Source organism: Rutidosis leptorrhynchoides, chromosome 3, assembly GCF_046630445.1.
Source record: "Rutidosis leptorrhynchoides isolate AG116_Rl617_1_P2 chromosome 3, CSIRO_AGI_Rlap_v1, whole genome shotgun sequence".
NCBI classification, from domain to species: domain Eukaryota; kingdom Viridiplantae; phylum Streptophyta; class Magnoliopsida; order Asterales; family Asteraceae; genus Rutidosis; species Rutidosis leptorrhynchoides.
The window spans coordinates 369,825,926-369,833,253 of NC_092335.1; the positions used below are offsets into that span (position 1 = coordinate 369,825,926).

The following is a 7,328-nucleotide window of genomic DNA, read 5'->3' on the forward strand; positions in this document are numbered from 1 at the left end:
GGAAAAAACACAGACGCGAAGCAGCAGCAGTTCGGTTGAAGCAGATAATAACATTGGGTAGAAATAGAAGACAGAGAGAGAGAGAGAGAAAGAAAGAGAGAGGTGGCTATGGTGGTTGGGTTGTGGTAGTTTCAGGTGGAGATTACGATTTCGAAGATGAAGGGGAGTCCAGAGATGTAGGGGAATCAGTAGATGTGGGTGAGTCAGGTGGTGTGGGAGTAGTCGGGGATGGAGTATGCGGAGCATGATGTACCGGGTGTGGTATGAATTCACTTGGAATTTCAAGAAAAGAGTAATATGGAAGGGTATTTGGTTGCATGGAACCCAATCGAAAGATAGTTTCGTCGAAGGTGACATGGCGAGATATGAAAATCTTTTTGGTTAGATGTTGGTTAGATGGATAACCAAGAAAGATGCAAGGGGTGGAGCGTTTGGATAGTTTATGAGTGGTTTGAAGGTGTGGGTAACATAGGCATCCAAAAACTCGAAGGTGCATGAATTTAGGGTTTTTGTTGAAGAGACGGGTGAAGGGTATGGCGTTTGAGATGGAGGTGGAAGGTAAGATGTTGATAAGGTGAGTGGCCATGTGTAGTGCTTCCACCCAATATTCCGGGGGAAGACGAGCATGAAAGAGTAGGGAACAGATGCTATTATTGATGGTTCAGATCATTCGTTCAGATATACCGTTTTGTTGGGATGTATGGGGACAAGAGAAGGGGAATTCAATGCCGTTAGCGGCAAAGAAGTCATGGAAGAGTGAGTTATTGTACTTGGCCCCGTTATCATACTAGTGTGCTTGAATGGTTATATTAAAGTGGTTTTTGACATAGTTGTGGAAGTGGAAAAATTTAGAGTAAACATCTGACTTTTTACGAAGAGGATACACCCATAAAAAATGCGTGTAATGATCAAGTAATAATAAATAGTATTTAAAACCTCCTACTCTAGTAATCGGGGATGTCCATAAGTCAGAATGTAATATCTCAAAAGGTTTAGAAACAATAGTATCTGAACGATAAAAAGGTAATTTAACATGTTTACCAAGTTGACATGTATGACACAAAGAATTATTTAGGTTTTTATTACAATTAAAAAAACCACGAGAAACCAAAATGCGTAAAATATGATCTCCTGGATGACCCAGCCTAGTATGCCAAAGTGGTTGACTGGTGGAGAGAAGAGCGGTCTTGGTGAGTCCGGAAGAGGTGACGGGATAAAGGATGCCATCACTATCACATCGTTGGAGGGTGTGTCTGGTCCGGGCATCCTTCACAGAAAAACCAAAGTCATCAAATTCAATGGTGGTTTTATTATCTTTATTGAACTGTTTGACAGAAATTAGGTTTTTGACAATATTAGGTGTAACAATGACATTATTTAAGTGAAGTGGTCAGTACGGGTTGGGTAACGAAGCATTATCGGATGTGAGAACCGGTATAGTGGACCCGTTACCAACAATGACTGATGAAATAATATTTTTATTGAAAATAGTATTGAGTCTAACTGAGTCCGAGGCTATATGGGCAGTGGCCCCGGTGTCTATATACCATCCATCATCACTTAGATCCTGTAAAGTGCACGTACTGAATGCCTGAGGTAGAGACGTGGCATCACCCGAATTATGAGGAGCAAATCAAGTCTAAGGAGGTCCAATGGGCTGATTAGGCCCAGTTTGAAAGGCCTGTGGAGAAGGAATATGCGGACCGGGTTCTAATACACCTGCACTGTTGGGCCGAGAGCTGCTACCGGGATTATGTTGTGGGCTGTTGATGTTGTTCCTGGTCCGTGACATCCAATAAGGTGGATAAAGACTAGTCTTCCAGGGCCAAGGTGGACAGGCCCAAGTGGGGTTACCGTGGGTCCAATTTGGCGAATACCCACGAATGAAAGAATGTTGCCCATGTCCGTTTATGTTCCAATTAGTTTGTCCCGATTAGTGTTTCCCTGCACCGCCATTATTCCCACGATTACCCCCAGATGGTTTGCCTTGATTCCGGCGACTCTTACCGCTACTAGTTCCGCCGCAATTACCGTCGGTGTAGAGGATGGTGGGGCTGGAGCTGTTATTGGTGTGTGACGAAGTCGGAGGTTGTCGTCAATTGTTCATGCGTTTTTTGGCAAGCAGTAACATCGATCGGGCTTCAAGGAAAGTAGGAAACGGAACCTTGTATGTGATGATTTCGGTGGTGTTATCATATTTCTCAGGTAACCCATTTAGTATGTAGGTTACGAGATTTTTATCGGACATATTTGAATCAATATTTTCAAGAAGGTCTATGATGGTTTGGATCCGACGATAGTATTCGGTGATTGAAGAATCACCGAGAGTAATGTTGCGAAGTTCATTTTCCAGTTCCATTGCTCGGCTATCCTTGTTATTTCGAAATAGATTCTCGATGTATTCCCAGAGTTGATAATCGGTGTACTTGCATTTAACCACGGATTGTAAAAGTTGTTTCGAGAGAGTCCCGTAAATCCATAGTTTGATTAAAGAATCGGTTTTCTTCCAATCTTAATCATCATCTGCAGTAGGTTTAGAGGAGCCGTCAAGATGACCCATGAGATCGAAGGTCATGCAGTGTGTTTCAAAAAGTGCACGTCATGAATCATAGTTAAGTTCTTTAAGATCAAGATTGAGAGGAACGAATGTGCGGATATTAGCAATTCCAAAGTTGTTGGAGGCATTGAGAGGAGTATCTTTAGCCATTGATGTGAAGAAAGAACAAGGGTCGGAGGCGGCTAGGAGAAAGCCGAGGGTTGAAGATGATAGAAAAAAATGCTGGGATATTAGACTGAGCGTGATTGATAGAGAAGAAAAGGGAAAGATTTGATTTGGCTCGATACGATATAATTAGATAAATCTTTGATGATCCATTCCATAACCAATACACCTTATAAATACAAGATGAGACTAGGGTATACAATACAACATGGACTTAAACTAACTTACAATCTAAATGGACTAGCCCTATACACTACAATACATACACATATACACTAATGCTCAATGCATGCTATCTGATGTATCTTTAATATTGTTAATATAACTAGAAAAATATTGGCCCGCGCGCTGCGGCGGGGTCTTTCGGATTGCATATTCCTATTTAATGTAGCGCTATGTATTTACACTATAAAAAATGCGTTGCTACGGGTATGTTTGGGAATACGTGGTTAGTAACTAGTATACCTAATGTTTTGCGCATTTTTAACGCAAGAAAAATTGCATGAAAAGGGAAAAAAACCATCGATATGACGTGGTTAGTTTAGGTTGTTTATTATACGTGTACGTATATGTATGGAAAATAACCTGAAATGTTTAGCATTTTTTAAAAATAGTCTGTTTCGCGCATAGGTAGTTGCGTTGTGTTCGTAAAAGTATTTCGAGTTGAACGGTGAAGTCAAAAAAATTTAACTCGTGGTGAGCAGGAAGATACGACCCGTTGAAAATTTGAGTGGAATTTGGGTCAAATTTTGTAATAAATTAATTCAAATTTTGTAATAAATTAATAATGTTACAGTTGAGACCCCTGAAGAAGTTGAACCTTAAGGGGTATTTTTAAAAAATTGGTTGGGTCAAATTTTGTAATAAATTAATAATGTTACAGTTGAGACCCTGAAGAAGTTGAACCTTAACGGGTATTTTTAAAAAATTGGTGTGTGGTGTGGTATTTATGTTGATAGGACGAGCAAAATTTGGGTGCGAATTAGTGTGTAAGGATAATAATAATAATAATTGAGTTTGCTTTTTAATTTTTTTTTAATTTAAATTACAATTTATTTGAGTGTTCCAACTATACAAACAAATGCTATACTACAATATTATTGAATTATATAAGATTCTTGGGAAATTTGCGTCCCGTGTATATTCGCATTCGCGGGTATGTGTGTAAAAGTAAAAGCGCCAATAATTTTTTTTTTGTTCACGTGTCGAATTTGTATTCCGGATATAAGTCATGGGCTTTGTGGATTCACACCCACGGGCCACAACCTACGGGTGATATCTGTGATACTCTTCCAATAATGATTAGTATCAGATTTGAACGCGATATCCAAATTTCTTTGCACATTTAAGATTAAGTTTTTTTTTTTAATTTTATTATTACCACGTTAACTATTAGACAAAAATGATAAATAGTACCAGGAGTATTTTCATCATTTCGCCTTTTTTTACTAACTTTCACTTTGCCAAACACACCCCACACACACACGCGCGCGCGCGCGCACACACACACACACACACTTTGTTCAAACATTAAAACCGGGCCCTCAAACAGGGGGTAAAGTGCCAAATCAATATTTTCATAAAAAATCTTTAATAAACTCCACCCAAATATTCAACAGGTCATATCTTCTCGCTCGCAACGAGTTAAATTTTTCTGGCATCATCGTTAAACTCGAAATAATTTTACGAACACAACGTCACTAACTATACGCAAAATGGATTCTTTTTAAAAAACGCTAAATATTTGGGGTACTTTTCATAAACGTTGATTTTGCGTTAAATTTTTAAAAGTCGACAATTCCATAACGAAACGCGGAGATGCACATATATTGTTAATTTAAAATAATATTTAAATCTTTCACAGGTTATACCTTTAGTTCGACTCGAGTTGCGATTCAAGGACATCATCGTTAGACACGAAATAATTTTACAAACTAAACGCAATAAAATACATTGAAAACCGAACCCCCGACGTGAAGCGAGGGTTCGAAAACTAGTTATTACTATTACATTACAGCAAATCCAATTTTCTGTAGATGGCAATTTTTAATTCAAAAAGGGTATTTCTGTCTTTTTACATCTTTAATGTACCTGCTTAAGATCTGGAACGTTCTCAGTCTCTCCACTGCTCCATTTTCTTTGCGGTGTTGTCACTGTGGCAAGTGTTTTAGGGTTTCTCTTATTCATCGTTGCCTTACGCCTTTTGGTGAATGGTTTTGTTGATTTACTAATGCTGTTGATTTATTAGTAATGAAATCAGTTGATAGATGAAGTTTAAATTAGGGTTTCCCATATATTTTCGATTGATTTCCTCACCGCGGTGGTTTTAATCGACGATTTGGTTTTTTGCTCTGTTGTGTTTGAAATCGCTTGAAGGTTCAGTAATTAAATTAGTTGATAGATGAAACTCAATTTTAGGGTTTCCCGTATGGGGTTTTGATTGTTTGATTCCTTTGATTGACCCTTTTTAGATGTTTGTCACTTCCGGAGCTGCTGAAAACATTACAACTAACCCACCTGTTCAGAATGGTAATTCTTTATTAACTTATATTGTCATTTGTAATTCATGTTGTTATTTTATGGATGTCATATAATGTTTTCATCATTTATTATGGATCAACTTTGTTGTCTCTTTTTGTTTGTTAAATGATTTTTCATGTGGCAGTAACAAGTCAATCTGCTGTTCTGCATTCGGACACCGTGTTAGAGGCGTGGCTACAAACGTTGTAGGTACAACATGTTTATGGTTAAAAATTTTACTTCTTTTTCAATTTTTATGGCTTACTGTTGTATTAATTAGTGTGTACACTTCAGGAGTTTTCAATTGTATCTTTTTATTTCAAAAATGTACGTTGAAAAGGATTTAAAGAGAGTCATCTAAATTGAAAAAAAAAATCTAATCAACCTAACTAGCTTGGATTGAATTGAAAATAGATAGCTGTACTACTTTTGAAACTCTTCAATGAAAAACATTATTGGTGACGTTAATTGGGAATCCATCCTTCAAACTGATTACTACAGGTACGTATTTATGTCATTTTTCATGTTTTAATTTTGTGACATCACTCATCTTCGTCACATATAATTATGTAAGTTTAATGATAGTATATACAGTTGGGGAGGATCGGAAGACATGGTTTCGGCTGACTACAACTGAAGCTCTCCTGACGGAATACTATCATCATCAACAAAAAGTTCAAAAACCATCGTATCAAAAAGGAATCGGAGGAAGAAGTTGAAACATACTGCTATCATAGATTGTATGCTTTTAGACCAGTGCTCCCTGTTTTTACTAAGGTGTCACTCTCCATACTTCATTTTATTCCTTTCCATTTAATCATACATTATCACCTTTTGTTTGAAAAGAAAGTTACTACAAGCTGTTATTGAATAATAGGTTGCTCATGCAGATGTTCGATGATGGATATGTACATCATGGGTTGTTTGACTTTGAAACGGTTGTGGTTGGATTATGAGTCGTCATTGTGACTCATAGGGATAAGCTAGGTGGGATCCCACGAGATTTGTTGAGGTGTTTCACTCTTGCTCCAGCTAGATGTATGTCACTCAAATTGCCATAATACATAGCTTCATCTTTAATCCTCCTCATTATTATTATTATTTTCACCTTAATTTCTCAAGTTTTACTACCTTCATTGTCCGGTAAGTTTTATGTCTATTTTTATTTTTAGGTTTTTCCTTTTTCAGTTTAACTTAACCGTTTCTATAGATGTTGTCTTTTTAGTTATTAGTACATGTATCTTTAGGTACCAGTTCTTGAATGTGTTGTTTGCTATGCGTTTTTTTTATGCTAACCAGTTTGAGTTAATAGCATACGAATGTTTAAGTAGAATGTTTTGACTGTGTTGTTTGATGCATGTTATTTGTGTCAACCAGAGGTCAGCAGATAGTTTTACTTAAGCTTACTAGCAATTGTGTTGCTTCGATTTAATACTATTACCGCCTAAATAATTTCGAAGACACCAGTTGATAACAAGGGAACTCCAGTTAAGGGTGTTAATCATGACGCCTTTATTGCTGAAGGGCCTTCTATATCTTCTAGACACATTGTGGTTAGAAACATGTTAAGATGTCGTAATCGTTTAATGAGTTCATCTTCTTATCCATCGTCTTCTGTTATCGGTTCTTCTGGAAATTCTTAGGATGAAAGGTATTGTTATCGATTTTCTTCTGGCAGTTCCTACATTGCTCATATGAATCGGTTTTAAACAGTAAGTAAATGCGCACATTTTTTTGTGCTATTTTGTTATTGTATTTTATGATTGCAGTTGATATTTAGCTTTTATAAGTTATCTTAATCCAAATTGCAGTGATAACTTCCCGGTCTTTAATTGAATCTTTCACTGGAAACAATCAAATAAGTTGAGGTCTTTAATTGAATATTTTACTGGAAACAATCAAATAAGTTGATCGCCTATTGATCATAATTCTGGGGTGTTTAACTCTGTATGTATGCCTTATTCAGTGTGTGTTTAGTTATATGCTAAACGTTTGTCATTGTCGATTTTTCAGTTCTATTGAAAAAAATATGTTACAAGTTTTATTGGAATGGTTTATTGATCAGGTATTTCTTCATTTTATTTTA

The 7,328-nt window shown here is 36.8% G+C and overlaps 1 long non-coding RNA gene across 2 annotated transcripts; it reads left to right on the forward strand.

Moving 5' to 3' along the window:
• Nucleotides 1–4,887: 4,887 nt before the first annotated feature.
• LOC139897616 (uncharacterized) lies at nt 4,888–6,393 on the forward strand. Of its 2 annotated transcripts, XR_011776702.1 has the most exons (6): nt 4,888–5,098; nt 5,194–5,251; nt 5,388–5,452; nt 5,657–5,743; nt 5,828–6,019; nt 6,133–6,393. It is a non-coding gene; the product is annotated as an uncharacterized lncRNA (long non-coding RNA). The 2 variants fall into 2 exon arrangements; XR_011776701.1 differs by having other exon boundaries at nt 4,888–5,251.
• The last annotated feature ends 935 nt before the right edge of the window (nt 6,394–7,328 follow it).